At 39.2% G+C, this 21128-nt stretch overlaps 1 pseudogene; it reads right to left on the bottom strand.

Moving 5' to 3' along the window:
* Nucleotides 1-16785: 16785 nt before the first annotated feature.
* Nucleotides 16786-20898, bottom strand: LOC116532153 (annotated as a pseudogene).
* Between the last annotated feature and the right edge of the window lie 230 nt (nt 20899-21128).

Below are 21128 nucleotides of genomic sequence, written 5' to 3'. Positions count from 1 at the left end.
ATGTTACATATGTTTTAAAAGCCTTAAAAATATGTATGTCCTGAGACCTAGAACTTGCATTTCTAGAAATCTCTCATATTGATTTCTATATTTACTGGGGATGTATTTACTGAGGCAGCATGGTATAGTTTTAAGAGAATGGGCTTTGAAATCAGAGCTCTGTGAAATCAAATTTTAGCTCTGTTCTTAAGTTATCTCACTTCGATGTGCCTCAATTTCCTCATCTGTAATATGGGAATAATAGCAGTACCTGTAATACTTCATAGGCTGCAGTGGAACCCAGGGCCTGGCCCATAGAAAGCATTCAGCAGGTGTCAGCTATTTCAGTACTGAGGACTTATTATGTGCCAGGCACCGAGGGACCATGCTGACATGGTCTCTGCCCTAATGAAGCGATAATAAGATAATAATAATGACAAAACCACAGTTTATTAAGGGCTCATTACATTCCCCAAACTGCTAAGGCCTTCATATGCATTATTTCATTCATCTAATTTATTTATTTATTTAGAGATAGAGTCTCATTTTGTCACCCAGGCTGGATGGGGTGAAGTGCCACAATCATAGCTCACTGCAGCCTTGAACTTCTGGGTTCAAGCCATCCTCCTGCCTCAACCACCTGAGTAGCTGGGACTACAGCTGTACACCATCATGCCTGGCTATTTTTTTTTTTTTATAGACAGGGTCTCACGATGTTGCCCAGGCTAATCTCAAACTCCTGGCCTCAAGCAATCCTTCTGCTTCAGCCACCAAGTGTCATTAATCAGTTTTTTTTGTTTTTTTTTTTTTTTTGAGATGAAGTCTGACTCTGTTGCCCAGGCTAGAGTGCAGTGGCGTGATTTCGGCTTACTGAAACCTCCACCTCCCGGGTTCAAGCAATTCTTCAACCTCGCCTCCCGAATAGCTGGGATTACAGGTGCCCACCACCACATCCAACTAATTTTTGCATTTTTAGTTGAGACATGGTTTCACTATGTTGGCCAGGCTGGTCTCAAACTCCTGACCTCAGGCAATCCACCTACCTTGGCCTCCCAAAGTGCTGGGATTACAGGCGTGAGCCACCGTGCCCAACAAATCTTTAGAACAATTCTATAGGAGGGGTCAGATATATCTCAGTTTTACAGATGAGAAAACTGAGGCTGAAAGAGTAAATACTCAAAGTTGTAAGTATAAAGAAGGTCCTTTCTCTATTATTTATAATACATTAATATTGAGAACTAGCCTAGATGTCAGTCAAAAGGGAGTTATACAAATGTATTATGTGTATCTGTTCAATGGAATATTATGCAACTATTTAAAAATAGAGCTCTGTATTTATTGGCACGGGTAGATGTCTACAATGTCAAATGGATGCAGTGAGTCATGAAACACTACGTATAATGTGATTAGTTTTTGTAAAAATAAACACTTATGCCAAGATATAGGTCTAGTGGACTTTTCATTGAAAAAAAGGTTCCAAAAAAAAATAAAAATAAAAATAAAAAAAAAAAAAAAAAAAAAAAAAAAAAAAAGAAAAAAAGGTTCCAGTATATACTCCTCACTGTTATCTCTTTCCATAAACGTTAAATTTACTTATTCCAGTTCTGCTTATTAAAGGATCAATGCTCAATGTTAAAACAATTATCATTTTAATAAATAATAAATATTTAATGCCTAATACATCAGTTACCTATTTCTGTATAACAGACCACTTCAAAATTTAGTAGTTTAAAACAGTCATTTTATTGTTTTATGGTTAATGGGTCAATTACGCTGCGCTAGACTCAGATATCTGAGAGGTTCTTGTGCTGGTCTTGTATGGACTCAGTATTGTGGCTGCAGTGTTCTGGTGGTTTGACTGGGGGTTAGTTTGTCTGAGAGGCCTCAGCTGGCAGGGCCTGTCTCCTTTCCCAGAAGGTTAGCTTGGGCTGGCTCCTGTAATGGCACAATGTTCCAAAAGGGTGAAAGTGGATGCTGAAAGGCCCAGATAAGGAAGTTTCACACCATCACTTCCACCACATTCTGCTAATCAACATAAGTCCCAAGGGCAGACTGAATAAAAGGAGGGGAAAACAGACTGTGCCTCTTGATGGGAGCAGTGTGCATACAGCGACAAAGGAATAATTGCAGTCATTTTTGCAAACAGTCTGCTATTCCTAGTATAAAATCAGTACTTAACATAATTATATTTACACAATAGCTTTATTTTCTTTAACATGAAAACAGAAAGTATTAACCCATAGAGAATTTCACTCCTAGACCATTTATCATATTTTGAGTTTCTGACTCACTCTCCACAGTGAGAAAGTAGCTATCACTTGACATAATTGGAAAAAGAGCAAGAAAAGAGTCAGCTTATACCCTGGACGTTTGCTACTTCCATTTCTGTCGCCTGCCCCCAAAATCCAATACATAGTATCACAAATGGGAAATACCAAATCCCCACTCTCCCTTCTGGAGTTTCAACTGTTCCTTCTGTTTTTTCTCCAGTGTCCTCACATGAAATCCAGGAGAATTAGGAGGGAGGAGAGCACTGAGTTCAGAAAGATAGCAGATGAAAATGTGATTCATTTTTATTATGTGAGGATGTAGAGACATATTCTGTAATTTGACTTGATATCAAATATTGTCACAGAGGGTGTCTCATTATAAGGATAATTATGTGCTAAAAGGGAAACTCTTCAAGGGCATTGTTGAGTTCTATGTTTTTTCCTTCCCATATCCCTTTGCCTTCTAACATACCATGTAATTTATTATTTATTGTTTTTTGCTTGTTAACTGTTTCTCCCTACTGGGATATAAGTCCCCAGAAGGCAGGAATCTTTGTCCTTTTAATTCACTGATGTATGCATAAGGATTAGAACATGCCTAGCATAGAGTAAGTTCTCAGTACAGTTGTGCTGAATGAATGAAGGAGGGACTGGGAGACTTGGCCAGTGCTGCTGGAAGGTCTAATAAGATGAGTGCAGATAACTGGCCTTGACTTTCGTAGAATGTACCTACATTGGGGACCCTCCTGAGAGCTCTTTCTGTAGAATGGTAGAAACAAAAACCTCAATAGAGAGGAGCTAAGAAAGAGAATGGGGGAGAATTAAAAGGTGAGAAAGTAAAGCTAGGAATAAAGACAACATGAATTGGAAGAGTTTTGAGGGTGTTGAAAAATTTAGTGGAGGGGCCATGAGGTTAAGAGAGGTTTTGTTTTTTAAAATGGATAGTAGCATATAGATGGAAATCATCCTAAAGGGAGGGAGAAAAAGATAACACAGGAGAGAAAAAGTGTACTTGCCAGCACAAACACCATGAGAACATGAGAGGGATTTAGGGCACAATTAGAGGAGCGCTATGGACAGCAGCAGGTGCCTTTCTTCCACCGAGGCAGGATGGAAGCCAGTGTACATGGGCACAGGTGTAGGTAGGTTGCTGGAACTGGTAGTGCAGGATGAGGAGGTTGTGGAAGGAAAAAAGAGGGGATGTTGGCGATTTCAAGTAGAAAAGATATGTATGACTTGGAATAGAAAAGTGCATTCACTGGGAAAGTGCGGTCATTAATATCTCACTCAGTGAGGATGAAACATAGTGGAACTTGGCATTTATAAAGGCAGCATGCCATACTTCCCCCTGAAGCTGGTTTCACATCCATTGTTCTAGATCTCAGTGAATGGCATGATTGTTCACGAAGTTGCCCAAGCTAGAAACCTGGAGTCATGCTTGACTTTTCCCTCTTCCTTGGCCTCTACATCTAAATAATCACCAAATCCTGTTGGCCATTATTTCTTGTTTGTTTATTTATTTTTTTCAGAGACAGGCCCTTTCTCTGTCACTCAGGCTGGAGTACAGTGGCACCATGACAGCTTACAACAGCCTCAACCTCTTGGGCTCAAGCAATCCTCCTGCCTCGGCCTCCCAAAGTGCTGGGATTATGGGCATGAGGCACGGTATCCAGCCCTTGTTGGTGACTACTTCTAAACACATTGAGATCTGTTTACTTCTCTGTATACCCACGGCTACTTTCTTAGATGTGGTTATATGAATCACTTCAGGATAGGTCCCTCACTGGGTTTCCAGCCTCTAGTCCTTTTCACGTCTGTGAAATACTCCATATTATAGCTGGATCAGCTGATCAGTACAAAAAGGAGATTTGCTCATGGCTGTTCCATGTCTATCGAGTGCCTTCAGGTGAAAGTCTAAATTCTCCAACTTGGCATACAAGACTCTTCATGCCCTGGCTCCTGCCTACCTCTCCACGAGGCCTTGTTGTTAGAGAAGTGATAACAACAATACAATTTGAAAACTGATAAGAAAATGGACAACAAAACACTGACTGGCAAATAAGGATAAATACTTTTTATATGTGTGAATTGTAAAGCTGAAAATTAAAAAGTAGAAAGTCTTTTATAGTAGACAAAACATACACAGATATATAGTATAAGAGTATTTCTAAATTAATGACAGAGAAGAACATTAACAAAAAATATTAAGCATAAATTGGGGACTGAGATAATGCCCAGAGGAAGAAATATTACCTGTAAAATCTAAATGAAAAAATATGTACAGTGCAAAAACATAAAAATGATACAATGGACTTTGGGGACTTGGAGAAAGGGTGGTGGGTGGTGAGGAATACAAGACTACACACTGGATATAGTGTATACTGCTCGGGAAATCACGGTCTCACTGAGATCTGAGATCTCACTGATCTCAGAAATTGCCAGTGAAGAACTTATTCATATACAAAAACAAATCAACAGACAAATTAAAAAATGCTAAAAATATTTTTAATGGGAAATAAAAATAAAAGTATGTCCAAATTGGGAGCCCACCCCTACCCAAATTTGCAACAGTTTGAACATCAAAAAGAATAATGATTTAATGAATTAAATCACACTAAATTTTTTAAATCCTTGTTTCTAGAGGGTTACTAAAAAAAGAGAAAGCCAAAATGAGAATAAGTCATCATTTGCGATGGCTTGAAAATTGACTTCTTGCTTTGACAATTGTTAACAAAAGAGAAAAATTAAGCATTTATGTATCTAACGTTTATGTAATAAATGTATCTTAGAGTAACCAAATAGCTCCATCTGAAGAGGGAAAGTTCTGTTTTCAGAAGGATCCTAGGCAAGAATGTAGAAGAATGACAGAATTAGAAAATCAGTATTCTGTCACTCAATAAAAGCCTGAGACTATTAGCCTAACCCAGGGATGAATCTTAGCAAGCAATTAATCTCTATCTTCTCTAATATGATGAAGATGCAATGTGAAGTATACCACCATCTATGACAGATTGAAAAATTAACTTGAGGCCGGGCATGGTGTCTCATGCCTGTAATCCCAACACATTGGGAGGCTGAAGTCGGTGGATCATAAGGTCAAGAGATCGAGACCATCCTGGCCAACGTGGTGAAACCCTGTCTCTACTAAAAATACAAAAATTAGCTGGGCATGGTGGCGTGTGCCTATAGTCCCAGCTACTTAGTAGGCTGAGGCAGGAGAACTGCTTGAACCCAGGAGGCAGAGGTTGCAGTGAGCTGAGATCATGCCACTGCACCCCAGCCTGGTGACAGAGCAAGACTCTGTCTCGGAAAAACAACAACAACAACAAAAATTAACTTGAATTTATTGTATTTAGTTTTAACGTTCAGATGTAAACTTCAGCAGTTGAGGAATAAGTTGAATGGTATGGTAGATGGCAAGCAGACAAAGTCAGGAATTAGGAAAACTGGCCTGGTTGGCTCTCCAACAAGTCAGAGTCATTAAAAAGAAGAAATACAGGACCAGGTGCAGTGGCTCATGCCTGTAAGCCCAGCACATTGGGAGGCTGAGGTGAGTGGATTGCTTGAGCCTAGGAGTTTGAGACTAGCCTGGTCAACATGGCAAAACCTTATCTCTATTTAAAAACAGAAAAAATAGCCAGGCATGGTGGTGCCCACCTATAGTCCCAGCTACTTGGGAAGCTGAGGCAGGAGGATTGATTGAGTCCAGGAGGTTGAGGTTGCAGTGAGCTGCGATTGCACCACAGCACTCCAACCTGGGTGATAGAACAAGACTCTGTCTCAAAACAAAAAAAGAAGGAGGAAAAAGAAGGGAGAGTTGGCTAGATCAAGAAACTTGAAGGACATTTCAACCAGAAGCAATGCATGGTCCTAGATTGGGCTGTGGGTTGAACAAATGAACTATAAGGGACACATTGGGAACAAATTGTGGAAATTTGAATATGGACTAGATATTAGACAAGATGAAAATGTATTGACATGGAAAGCTGGAGAACCTTAAGTAAAATTAGCAAGGGTTTTGGATTTGGGGGAAATAACTTTCTACAATGCTCACATCCTTTTAAATAATAGTAAAACGTAATTACAATAAGTAGTAGTAGTAGTAGTAGTTTGAAAGTGCAAAGAAGATGGATGAAAATGTCCCTACAGGCAGGGAGTGAACTCACCACCTACATTTTGGGCAAGGGCTCCACAGCTGGGATAGTCCTGCAGGATCCTGGCCTTTTGTCTCATCTGTCAGGCTAGATCCAAGAGAGGACTAAGATTCCTGAGCAAGCCTTCCCCTAAGAGATAAGTTTGATGGGGCATTTCTACCTCTAAATGAACTATGAGATGAACTATAGAGGAACTGTGAGAAATAGTTCATCTGCTGTTCTCTTCAGTCCATGAGCCCAGAGAGCAACTAGGACTTGTTATGTTATTTGAAAAGAAGTTCATTATTCGGGTCAGAAGAAACAAGAGTTCTCAGGTTTCTATCATCCCCATCTTTTATTGTCTTTGTTGTTGTCTGGGTATATAAAGATGGAGGGAGGAGTAAGTACTTGTGAAGAAGCTATGGCTGTTCATGTTGTTCTTGACTCCAAGTAGCTTCATGGCAAAACTGGATTACAAGAAGGAAACTATGCACCTTAATTAGAGTTTTTGAAATTCAAAAGCAACAAACTTGAGAACATTTAGAGTAGACTCAGAGCTAGAGAGTGGCTGACCCTAAGGACCATCCAAAGCTAAACCCCATGTCCTTTTGCAATTGGCATAGCAAGAGACACATTGGATCCTTGATCAGATTTGCCCTGCCTCGGTAGACACCTAGTCAAATTGACTAATGCATCAAAGATACACATTCTTTCCTTTCCTTCTCTTGGTGCTCTGTGGAACTCAGCATTAATAGGATACCAATGACAAACAACCAACAACAACAACAACAAAAAGTTAAATGGACTGATAGCACTTTTCTTTGGAAATTCAAGGAACAATTATATTGTAATTCCATGTCACTAATATTAGGACTTTGAGAGTAGCTTGTATCCTTGATTTTCTTTTCCTTTTCATCATTTTCCTCTCTACCAGGAACTTCAACTCAAAAAGATGATATACTCAATGCAAGAAAATTGGTGTCACTTAAAAGCAGCACTAATAACAGAAAATAAATTACTTATAGCTAGAGGTCATCTTCTGTATCTAAGACTAGATTATCTACACCAGACTACAATATTGATAAACTGCAGTAGATTACTGTGTTTTCTTGCCCTTCTAAAATTCTTGACTATTGTGAAACAGCTTACGGTTATGAAATATTTTAAGCACTTGTGCTCCCTCTACAGGAGTAATATAAAAAAACTCAGGACTGTCAATGTCAAGATTTTGAGATAAATTTCGGTATCATTTAAAGAAGAAAGAGCTCATGTGGAAATAATTATCAAAATCTAGTTTTAATTAACTATAATTTATAAATTATAAAAGTAGTAATTCTCCATAATCATACCTTTTTTTTTTTTCTTGGGACAGAGTTTCGCTCTTGTTACCCAGGCTGGAGTGCAATGGCGCGATCTCGGCTCACTGCAACCTCCGCCTCCTGGGTTCAGGCAATTCTTCTGCCTCAGCCTCCTAAGTAGCTGGGATTACAGGCATGCGTCACTATGCCCAGCTAATTTTTTGTATTTTTAGTAGAGACGGGGTTTCACCGTGTTGACCAGGATGGTCTCGATCTCTTGACCTCGTGATCCACCCGCCTCGGCCTCCCAAAGTGCTGGGATTATAGGCTTGAGCCACCGCGCCTGGCCCATCATACCTTTTAATATTACTGTTTCTAAATTAAAATATGTCCTTTCACTTTTGTCTGCTCTATAATACACATAAAATGCTGCTTCCTGCTTTATTTTTTCATGTTGTATTTTCTTTTTTTTTTTTTTTTTTGAGATGAAGTCTTGCTCTGTCGCCCAGGCTGGAATGCAGTGGCACGATCTCGGCTCACTGCAACCTTGGCCTCTCGGCTCCAAGCAATTCTCTGCCTCAGCCTCCCAAGTAGCTGAGATTACAGGTGCCTGCCACCACACCTGGCTAATTTTTGTATTTTTAGTAGAGACAGGGTTTTACCATCTTGGCCAGGCTGATCGTGAACTCCTGACCTCGTGATCCACCTGCCTTGGCTTTCCAAAGTGCTAGGATTACAGGCATAAGCCACCGCACCTGGCCTAATATTATATTTTCTTTTTAATTTTTTAACTGTTTTTGGAGACAAGGTCTCATTCTGTCACCCAGACTAAAGACAGTGGATCAATCTCAGTTCGTTGTAACCTTTCCCTCCTGGGCTCAAGTGATCCTCCCACATCAGCCTCCTGAGTAGCTGAGACTACAGGTACTTGCCACCATGCCTGGTTAATGTTTTGTATTTTGGGGAGCAATGGGATTTTGCTAATGTTGCCCATGCTGCTCTTGAACTCCTGGCCTCAAACAATCTGCCCACCTTGGCCTCCCAAAGTACTGGGATTATAGGCGTGAGCCACTGTGCCTAGACTACTTCTTGGTTGGTTGGTTGTTTTTGAGGGGAGTCTCACTGTGTCGCCTAGGCTAGAGTGCTGTGGCAGGATCTTGGCTCACTGCAATCTCTGCCTCCCAGATTCAAGCAATTCTCCCACCTCAGCCTCCTCAGTAGCTGGGATTACAGGTGCCCACCACCACACACGGCTAATTTTTTGTATTTTTGTAGAGATAGGGTTTCATCATTTTGCCCAGGCTGGTCTCAACCCCTGAGCTCAGGCAATCCGCTCACCTTGGCCTCCCAAAGTGCTAGGATTACAGGTGTGAGCCACCATGCTGGACCTTACTTCTTGTATTTTCTGAGTAACATTCTAATCATCATATCTACAGAGTAAATTGTAGTAATTTCTCCTGTTGCTGGACAGCTAGATTGTTTTTAATTATTCAAGAACAACTACATTTAACATTTGTACACACACGGCATTTTCATGTTTGGGGTCTGTTCCTAGGAGTAAATCTCAGCCTTGAAATTACTAAATCAGAGAATATGATCTTTTGGGGAGATGACGGCACATATTTCCACATTACTTCCTAGCAGGGTTGTGCTAATTTACATATCATCAGCAATGTATGCAAATACCAATTCCAATACACCCTCCCAGAACTGGGTTCTACTTTTTAAAAAATGTTTTGATAATTTAGTGGCCCAAAAAATGCCATTTCATGGTTCTTATTTGAACTTTTTAAACGTTTGTTGAGTTCATTTTTCTAAGTTCATGAATTTTATTTCCTCCTTTGAGAATTCTCTGTACATGTTTTTAATGCATTTATCTTTGGGGACAGTGTTTTCTTAGTTATGTGCGCTCTTCCTATCATTACACCTATAATTACCATTACCACCACTACTAATTAGCTATCATTTGTTAGTCAACCATAATAAGGAGAATATTATGCTAAGAGCTTTACATATATTTATTCCTTGCCACAGCCTGTAAGAAGGAAGGAAATTGAGGTTTAGAGAAGCTAAATGATTTATCCAAGGCCACATGGCCATGGGCAAGATACTTTCTACTATAACCTCTGCTTCATGTAAAGATATAATACAGCCATGTCCTGCATAAAGCCATTTCTGTCAACAATAGACTGCATATATGGTGGTGGTCATACAGTAAGCCAAAGTTAATTAATTATCAAAGAAAAAACTGTATTTTTAAATAAATTTAAAGTTGCCCAAGTATATACTGTTTATAAAGTCTACAGTAGTGTATGGTAATGTTCTTCACATTCACTCACCACCCACTCACTGACTCACCCAGAGCAACTGCCAGTCCTACAGGCTCCATTCATAGTAAGTGCCCCACACAGGTGCACCATGTTTCCTTTAATACTACGTTTTTACTGTACCTTTTCTGTGTTTAGATATATTAATACACAAATACTTACCATTGTGTTACAATTGCCTACAGTTTTCAGTATAGTAACCTGCTGTACAGGTTTGTAGTCTGGAAGAAATAGGCAATACCATATAGCCTAGGTGTGCAGTAGGCTGTACCATCTAGGTTTGTGTAAGTACATGCTGTGATGTTCTCACTGCAAAACTACCGAGTCATATATTTCTCAAAATGTGTCTCTTTATTAAGTAATGTGTGACTGTATATTATATTAACTCTTTGCAGTATTTTTCCCAGGCCTGTCTGCACTTTTATTTTACCGACTTTTTTTGACATATCAAAGTAGCAAATACTAATGTAACTGTAAATTTTTTTTCAAAGCCAAACACATCTTGGTTTTAATTATATTTAATAATGGCTATTTGCAGTAATAAAAAGATCAGACATGATTGGCTTTCTTTAAAAAAATAATGAGGGTTTAGATTAATGTGTTCCAAATTGTCAAATAGTTATTTCTAAATCATATACTGGTAAACTTTTGTCTTCCTCATCGATTTGTGAGGCATTCTTTGTTATTCATATAATAAGACCGTATTTGGACTGAACTGTTGAATTGATCAAGGCTATTCTTAGTACAATTACCACAGTGTTTTAATTTCCATATCATTGTAAGTGATTAAAACAGAATAGGACTCATCCTCTAAAAACTATTTTTTTTTCTAAATTTTCTTCCCTTTTTATTCTGAGTGAACTTTGAAATCATTTTATCAAAGTAGGCAAAACCCCCCAAAACCCATGTTTTTCTTTTAAAGAAGGAACTCAAAGCAGCAGAGATTTTGATTGTGGTTACATTAGACCCATAAATTAATTTTGAACATCATTTTTATATCCAGTCTTCCTAATCAGGAATAATCATCTGTGTACTTGTTCAAGTTTTATTTTATATTTCTTAATACAATTTGTATTTTTACTTCATGTTGTCACTACATATGTTTTCGTTGCTATTGCATGTAGGACCTTTTGTTTGTTGGTTTGTATATGTTACTGCTAGTATATAAAAATACTGATTCTACATTGTCATATTTATAAGCTCTTATTTATTTTAATAGCTTATCAGATAATTCCTTTATATTTTATAGGCATATAGTATCAGTTTAAAATGATGTATTTCCTTTTTTGTGTGTAGAAAAGAGTTGCCACAGCGGACCTGAGACAGCTATTTTCAGAAAGGTCTCTTGCAACGTTGCCCATGGTTGGCATATGGTAACCTGGCTTTTGGGAGGGTTCCCACCATTTCCTACATGATAAGGGCGATTTACTGTGTTGGGATTGCTTTGTGCACACAATATAGTTTATGCTGAACAACTGCTATTTGTCTAGGAATTTGAAATTTTGGCATGTGCCAGGCATAGGCTGCCTATACCACCAACTTCCACAAAATGTTGGGCACTGAGTCTCTAGTGAGCATCCCTGGCAGATAGCACTTCAGTGGTGTTGTCACCTTGTTGCTGGAGAAGGAAGCACATCCGTGTGCTTCCGATGGGAGAAGCCTCTAGGAAGTCTGCATCTGGTTTTCTCTCGACTTCACATGGAAATGTGAGTCTTTCCTTTTATTGCTTTGTATTCTTTCCCTGTAATAAACCGTAGGCATGAGTGCAACAGTATGCTGAGTCCTGCGAGTCCATCTAGAGAAGCCTCAAAACCAGGGGTGGTCTTGGGGACCCTTGATGCAATTTGTAATGCTTATCTGTTCTATGTGTTATTTTTGGTCAAGTCTAGGTATCAATGTAAATGGAGCTGCTCTGGGTGACCAGGAGGGGAAAGGTTGGACCCCTGCTAATATGATGTCCTGCCATCTCCTTTCATGTGCCATACTCTTGTGAGGCTCTGGGAAGTTGACTTTGAAAATTACTTGTCCCAGCTGGGCACAGTGGTTCTTGCCTGTAATCCCAGCACTTTGGGAGCACTAGGCTGGTGGATTGCTTGAGCCAGGAGTTTGAGACCAGCCTGGGAAACATGATGAAACCCTGTTTTTATAAGAAATACAAAAAGTTAGCTGAGCATGGTGGCATGTGCCTATAGTCCCAGCTACTCAGGAGACTGAGGTAGGAGGATCGTGTGAGGCCAGAAGTTTAAGGCTGCAGTGAGCTATGGTCATGCCGCTGTACTCCAACGTGGGTGACAGAGAGAGACCCTGTCTCCAAAGAAGCAAACAAAAACAAGAACAACAAAAGTACTTATTGCTATGATTTACCTCTAAATTACGGGATTGACTGTATCTTATATATTTTTACATGAACTGGTCTTTAAACTTTTTACACAGTGGCTTACACCTGTAATCCTCTCTTTTTTACTCAAAGAGAACTAGGTGGAAGTATTAATGTACCTAAGACAACAGGCCAATGGAATAGAAACAAACATACAAATATGGAAACTTTATATGTGACAGAGATGGTATTTAAGATCAATGAGGAAAAGATGAACTTTTTGATAAATGATACTGGGACAGCTGGTTATTTATATGGTGAAAATACAAAATTGGATTAAGAATAATTTTAGCCATTTCATTTAAGATATTCCCTGCCTGTTTTCATAATTATTTGGCAGTCTGAAAACTCAAAAGGAGTTATATTTTGGGTAATGTAGTCAGTAAACTATTCAGACTAATCTACCGGTTGAGAACAACTGAAAAATGCTGTACAAAAATTGGAAAAGTCTGAAAAGCATGAGAAAGGTGGTAAGATAGGATTTATCATGACAAAATCTACATGGCAACTAGAATCTAGAGGGGAAAGCAGGACACAGAAGTTGCAACTGGGTGGTGGTTCACGCCTGCAATCCCAGCACTTTGGGAGGCTGAGGCAGGCAGATTGCTTGGGCTCAGGAGTTCAAGACCAGCCTGGGCAACATGGGGAAACCCCATATCTACAAAAAATTAACTGGGTGTGCTGGCACGTGCCTGTAGTCTTAGCTACTCAGGAGGCTGAGGTAGGAAGGTAGCCTGAACCTCAAAGGCAGAGGTCACAGTAGGCCAAGATCCTGCCACTGCACTCCAGCCTGGCCAACAGAGCCAAACCCTATCTCAGAACACAGAAGTTGATTTTGCCTCTGTGGACGTATGCCAATGAAGGAAACCTGGGTTTTATTGTTTTTATTTTTTCAGGGCCCACAAGTTCAGAGATTAAAGTTTCTGTTCTGGCAAAGGTAGGGAGTCTAATAGGAAACCTTCCTCCATAAGGTTAGGACCTGAAAGGCCTACTTCCTTAGGTTAGGAATGATTAGAAGTAAATGTAAACCCACTTTTACCCTCTAACCCTCCAACACTTCCCCAGGAGATCTTAAGGGAAAAAAAAATCCTTTGGTGTTGAACAGTGCATAGCAGGGAAGGTAAAGAAAAACCCCGTCTCTGTGAAGTGACAAGCATGTGCTGGCAGTCTCTGTGAGTTTGTAACTCCAATTCATCTCACCTGGATGGTCCAAAAAACCCTATGCCTGGAACTGGTTTAAAGAAGTCCTGGACTGATCCTAGGTGCCTGAAGAGTGCAAGTCCCCTCTGGAGGCAGGCGCCATTATTTTAGGCATCAGAGAATCTAAAGAATATGTGCTCTCGTAATACCCAAGCTCACCAGAAAATAGGGTGACATCAGCCAGAATCAGCAGGAATAGACCTATAGTGACTTCAGGTATCCTTCATTATCTACATTTTCATTTCGAACTCCAGGAACCAAAAAGATTTGGATGCATTAGGATTCCCACACTAAAAAAAATTTTGCCACATACTGTCCCAAAGTCAAGAACCTAATAGATTCAGATAATGAAACTCTTGAAATTCAATAAACAAAAGACAGACAACTGAATAGAAAAGTGGAGAAAAGACCTGGTCAGATCCTTCACAGACAGGGATATGCAAAGGACAATAAACACAGGAAAAGTTGTGGATCAGGGATATGCACATTAACGCCACAATTCGATACCACTCAATACCCCTAGAATGGCTGAATAAAACTAGACAATAGGAAGTACGGATGAGCTTGAGGATCAACTCGGCCTTTTATACACGGCTACGTTGCTGTGGAAATATGAACTGACACAATCCACTTTGGAAGACCCCTTGGCAGTATTTGCTAAGGGCAAAACGTATGACCTAGCAATTACATTTACAGTTATATCCTTAATAGAAATACATGTGTATGTTCCCAAAAGATATGTGAAATAATACTTATTACTGTTTGTAATAGGCTCAATTAGAAATAACTCAAATGTCCATCTGCAGTAGAATAGATTAATATACTGTGGTAAATTCATACAGTGGAATTCATACAGTGGAACACTACAGCAAAGAGAATAAACAAAATATAACTCTCTGAACAACATGAATGAATTTCACAAGCATACTGGTGTGGGAAAGAAAGCGAGTACATACTGAATGATTCCATTTATATAAAGTTCAAAAGTGGAAAAAATTCATATATGGTATTAGAACTCAAGGTGGTTTCCCCTTGTGGGTAAAGTTAGCAGTTAACAAGGGGATTTTTGAGGGGTTTGGAATTCTGTGGGTTTTTTTTTTTTTTGGTTAATCTGCGTACTGGTTACTTAGGGGCATTAGCTTTGTGAAAATTCATTTCATTGTCTACTATAATTTGTATATTTCTCTGTATGCATGTTATACTTTAGTTAAATTTTGAAACTTTTATAAACAGACATTAAAAAGGACATAAATCAATTGAAAAGTATACAAAATTAATCAATAGATTCAGTGCAGTTCCAGTGAAAATCCCAACAGGTTTTTGGTGGAACTAAAGAACTAAGATTAAAGGGCTCCCTTCAAATAGAGCTAGGTGGAAGCATTAATGCACATAATACAACAGGCCAATGGAATAGAAACAAACATACAAATATGGAAACTTTATATGTGACAGAGATGGTATTTAAGATCAATGGGGAAAAGGTAAACTTTTTGATAAATGATACTGGGACAATTGGCTATTTATATGGTGAAAATACAAAATTGGATATTTACATCATACCATACACCAAATAAATCATAGACGGGTTAAGATTTAAGAGTGGAAAGCAAAACTATGAGGCTTTGATAAAGTAATATAGAAAAATATTTCATGATTTTAGGTTTGGAAAAAATTTCTAAAATAAAACATAAAAAGCTTAGCCATAAAAGAAAAGTTTAAGAAATTAGATTCTAATAAAATAAAATTTGTATTCATTAAAAGTCATCAAAAAGAGAGTGAAAAGACAGATTACAGAATGGGAAAAGATTTTTCCAACACATAAAACTGACAAAGTAACAGTAATTAGGACATCTATAAATCAATATGAAAAAACAAACATATTTTTTAAAAAGGCAAAAGACTTGAACAGAAGCTTTATAAACTAGAATTTCCAAACAGCCAATAAATGTGTGAGAAGGTGTGCAATATCATTATTATTCATATGAAAAATACATTAAAACCTCAAGGAAATACCATTACCAACTTACTAAAATGGCTAAAACTAAAAGTGTCACAATACAAGTGTTAGCAAAGATGTAGAGCAATGAAAAGAATCCCAGTGTTAGTGTAAATTGGAAAACAATTGTTATAATATAATAAAATAAAAGGTGCACACATCCTATATCCCTGCAATTCCACTCCTAGATATGCCGTAGAGATACATACTTTTACACTTGTCCAACACAAGACATAGTAAGAACAGTTAAAACAGCATTACTTATTTTTCTTTTCTTTTCTTTGCCCCTTGAGTCATTAAAAACAGCATTATTTTTTATAGGCAAATCTAGAAATACCCCAAATGTCCATTGACAGCATGTGATATATTCATGCGGTGAAATACTATTTGGCAATGAAAATACAGGAACGCAGCTACACGTATGGAGAGTATGAATCTCATAAACATACTATATGGTGAATACCATTCAGATCTACTTTTCCAAGCCATTGCCCCCAGCTCCTGGGAGTTTTGGTTGTTAATGACTCAGAGCTGGTCCCTTTTCTGGAAAATTGCCCTTGGCTCAAGGGCTACCCCCGGAACATGTTGACCAAAGACTTAGTAACAGGCTATCACAAGTGTCTTGGTGGGACCAACACTGTGCTGCTATTTAAGCTCCAGAGCCCCTGCTTTGAGATCAGACAGAACTGACACCTCATCCTTGCCTCGCTTCTGTCTCTGCCCTGTCCTGCTGCTTTCACCACTTTTCTCCTGAAAGCAGGAGCTCCACAAGTCACATGAACCTGACTCTGTCCTAGACTGCATGTGAGGATCCAAGCTAAGACACATTACTAAGCTCGAGAAAAAGTGAGCTTTTTCTCATAAAATACATATATTATGATGCACACATGGGGGTAAGATAAAGAAAAAGCAAAGACATGATTTATTAAAAGTTGGAACAGGGTTTACCTCGGTGAGAGGGAGGGACTGTGATCAAGGAACAGGGGGCTTCTGGTCCTGGCAGTGTTCTGTTTCTTGACCTGTACAATGTCTACCTGGATATTCACTTTATAATTACTATTTAAACTGCTTATGCATGTTGTATGCACAATTTAGTATGTATAATGCATACAAAAAGAAGAAAAATTTCCATGTGATCAGAGAGAGCTTTTGGTTTCAACTTAAATAAAAATGTTTCCTAACCAAAGAAAATAAACTGCAAATTTCTGCTTTCTTATATTTATTGAGATTTTTCTTATAGCCTAGTATATAATCAGAGCTTATAAATATTTCATGTATCATATTTGTCAATAAAATATGCTATGGATTCATATACAATGGGATATCCATTAATTTAATTATAATTCAGTGAATTATATTAGTTATCTATGACTGCTGAAAAAAATTACCCCAAAATGTAGCAGCATGAAACAGCATTTTCTCACCTCACAATTTCTGTGGGTGAGGAATCTGGTTGCAGCTTAGTTGGGCCCCCTGGCTCAGGGTCCCTCATAAGGCTGCAGTCAAGATATCGGCTGGGGCTGCAGTTGGCTCAAAGCTGTACTTAGAAGGAAGGATCCACTTCCAAGAACACTCATGTGGTTGTTGGAGGATTTGCTTCCTCCTGGGTTGTTGGACTAAGGGCGTCTGTTCCTCGCTGGCTGCTGACCAGTGGCCTCCCTTCATTTTTTGCCATGTGAGCCTCTTCATAGTACAGCTCACAGCATGGCAGCTGGTTTCCATCAGAGCAAGCAAGCAACCAAGACTTATTTGTAATCTGATCTCGGGTGTATCTTTCCAGATGTATTTCTGCTGTATTCCCCTCATTAGAAGCAAGTCTGTAGGTTCAGATCACACTTGCAGGGAAAGAATTACCCAATGGCATGAATACCAGGAAACGGGGAGACAGGGATCATTAGTAGCTCTCTTAGAAGCTGCCTACTGCAGTGGTACAACTCACTACCTGGCTTCTCTTGTGTCGTTTTGGAGATTCGTTCATCATTATCAAATAATTAGAATCTTGATGGTACTCATCCCGAATGGCAGTGAAGTATTGAACGCGAGATTAAAATAACACCAAGACAAAAATATGCCAAACTGTAGGGTCTTTATTGCCAGCGGCCACAGAGGACTCACGTCTCTCCAACCCATGGCCGTGAACTCAGGGAGAGCAGGGTTTTTAAGCTGAAAAACCACATCCTGGTTTTAGGACCAAGAGGGTGAGGGGATGCAGGGCGGACAACTTTACAGAAGCAATTCCGGCAGTTACTGATAAGCAAAGGGTGAGCAATTCCGGCAGTTACCGATTAGCAAAGGCAAGCAGCTTTACATGGTGGGCTTTTTTCAAAGCTAGCTGTTTTTATTTACAGAAGCCAAGGACAGCAGTTATTGCAAGGAGGATGGGGCAGCCGTTACAACTTTTGGGAAAACAGCTTTGTCTTGTATAAAATGGCGTTGCTCAGGTTCTAACTCTAGGCCAGCTATAGCACAGCAGTATACAGAGTCTTGAATACTTAAAGCAGCGTGATCACAACTCTACATTTAACAGTCAGAGATTCTGTCCTTATGATTTCGAGTTTGGGGCTTGGGTTTGAAACACTGTTCATTTTCTCTGCCCACAGTACCGTTTTACATATGGCAGGTATCTTCCACGTCACTCAAGCCTCTTGACCCTCAGTTTGAGCTGCTTTGGAGGATCATTCCTTGTCTCTTGAGGTGCCTTCGGGGCCACCAAAGAATTGTAGGTTTGTATCACAGCCTATGCTGAAACACAGTCCAGCATAAACATATTCTGGGTGTTTGATAAAAATCTATCAGAGTTTTGAGCAATGTAGAAACAAAACTATAAATATATGTTTAAATATGTCTTTTTGTCTATTTGATCTACCTTGCTTGATGGTGGGGCAAGAACATCACCCATGACAGTAGTAACATTTTGATTTCTCATGTTTCTAATGCTTTTTCTTTTGTACTTTCATTGCCGTGTTATTTGGTCAAAATAGCTCCATGATGTAAATTCACTACTAATGGTATCTCATAGCCAAATATTGACTTTTTCATTTTAAAAACAATTTCATAAATAGATTCTTATACAAAGAAGAAACATAGGTATAGAGCACCCAAATTACCAGTAAGATGGACCCTAGCCCTTTTATTCTGCATTGGGAAACAGAACAGGAAACAGGAAAAATGATTTCATCCTGCTCTTAACTCTTTCCACCCATGAGCCCAATTTTTCAAGTAGAGTTTCTATTCTTTTGTTGGTACCTTTTTTTTTTTTCCAATGTAGGAATCAAACTTTTCAGTCCAGCTTTGAGTTTGTTTGCAACTTCTTGGTCACAGCCTGGAGGAGGCGAGAAAGAATAAAGGCACCTTGATTTACACTCGCCCAGGTCTTCAGGTTCCTCATAGTAACATACTTTACAAATGATTTTTCAAAGCAACCTTCTCTCCCATTTTCTTTCATCTTTTTATCTTGCTCTATTAACCACTTCAAAACTAGATGTCCTGCAGGATGTTCTGCAATGTGAAGCTCTCTGTCCTTGCCACCGGGTTGCAGTTCGCTGCTGCCAAGCAGCAATGGCATTCATGGCAAGCTGAACATCTCCAGTGGCAGATCCCAGAATGTCAGATAACAACACATGCAGACTTACCTAGCACCACCTCTTGGGCATGTCCTTGCAGGTAGCTTAACAAAACTGGAGAAATGGATTCTAGGAGCTCATGCCTGCAGATTTCTATGTCTTCATTACTGTGTGCATTTCCATCTCCTTTTTGCACAAACTCAGTGATTTTTCATACTGGATGTACAGGATCTCTGGGGTTTAGTAAATACAACAGGACCTTTCTTCCATGTTTGTAATGTTCTCTGCTAGGCAATGAACTGCTAATTCCTGTTATGATGATTATCTGCTTCACAAGCTTAATATCATCAATACAATCAAATGTTGTCAGTAAAACCAAATGAGAATATTGGCCATCAGTCACTTTTTCAATATAAGTCTTCACTGTTTTCACAGTCACTTTCCTATTCTTGGGCATGCTGTGCCACAGGCAGTGCATGGCCACCCATGCCCTCGTGTGTGTGTGTGCTAGCTATACCACTGCTTTGTGGATGACTTCAGTCATTTCTGATCTGAGTTTGGGGGGTGCACAGGTAAATTTTTAAAAAGTCCAAGAATATGCACCAATGAATGCTTAATCGCAGCTTCTTTTTGGGCCACTGGAGTTAGAATATGTTTCATTTCATCCATATAATAAGCTCTTAATTTTTCTGGCTGTACCTCTAATACTTTGGAGTTTGGTGATCAGCTGACTTGTAAAGGTGAAATATATTCCCATAGAACTCTTCTATCAGCATGTTCCTGTGCTCCAAAGTGGCTTTTCCATTATATGCATCCTCCACAATGGCTGATGCTTCTGCCTGCCACAGCATCCCTCATGGGGCCTTTAAAACTTCTCATTGTCTCCTCAATCTGTGGTTGACTTCCATACCCAAGACATTTCTTTACAATATTTCTGGAGTATTTGGCTTTACTTAATTCTACCAAATAATCTCCCAATTCTTCGAAAGCCTGTTTTGACTATTCTTCATTACCACACTGAATGTAACATTGCATTACATGAGTTTAATCATGTGCAAATACAATTGTTTGTTTGTTTGAGGCAGAGTCTTGCTTTGTCCCCCAGGCTGGAGTGCAGTGGCAGGATCTCAGCTCTCTGCACATTCTATCTTCCAGGCTCAAGGATTCTGGTGCCTCAGCCTCCTGAGTAGCTGGGATTACAGGCATGTGCCAACATGCCCGACTAATAAATGCAACAGTTTGAATTTTCCCTTGAATCAACTTCTGCAAGTCATTCATTAACTTTACTCTTTTTTCTTTGTCACAGTCTTTTCTTCTTAAAGTCTTCCAAATGTGCTTTGCTCACACGACAGTGTCATAGTTTTGTCACTGAGTTGCCTGCTCTGCTTCAGTTCTTCTTCTTTTCGAAGTTACCCCATTTGGGCTTCTTGGCTGTTGTTTCAACACTTTTGCCATCTGGCTGAAATTTTCTCTTCTTGTTGAATTCCTTGGTGCCTTGTCCCATTGTTGCTTACTCTTCAACTGCTTCTCACCCTTTTCCCCTGGTTTTGGGACACTTTTCTCAAAGTTCTTAGATGTGATTTTAGATCCACCTTTCTTAGCAACTTTTCTTGGAAATGTCTTTGAAGAACCAGAATCTCAGGTGTTGACAAAATCTGTGTTCTTTTTCTGTGATGCCTTTGTACTCTTTCCTGTGAATTGTTGTTTCCCCTTTGACTTCCATTGTAGCAACTTGCACACATAGGTCGACCACATACTGACTTTTTAACCATAAAACTTATTGCCTTAAATGTTACTTAGCCTAATATTACTTTGTGTTCACATTTGAAGTATAGATCTTTGTTCCGTTTTTATCTTTAGCTCTTTGAGGGGAAGGAGGCTGTCATTTTTTTTTTGGATGTGCCAATTGTTAATCAAGGAAAGTGACTGGGACAAGTCTCATTCATTTCTGGAGGTTTATTTGCCAAAGTTAAGGACACACAACT

This window comes from Sapajus apella, unplaced genomic scaffold (genome assembly GCF_009761245.1).
Source record: "Sapajus apella isolate SASKATOON/1434 unplaced genomic scaffold, GSC_monkey_1.0 scaffold74, whole genome shotgun sequence".
NCBI lineage: Eukaryota > Metazoa > Chordata > Mammalia > Primates > Cebidae > Sapajus > Sapajus apella.
This window is presented reverse-complemented; position numbering and strand designations above follow the sequence as displayed.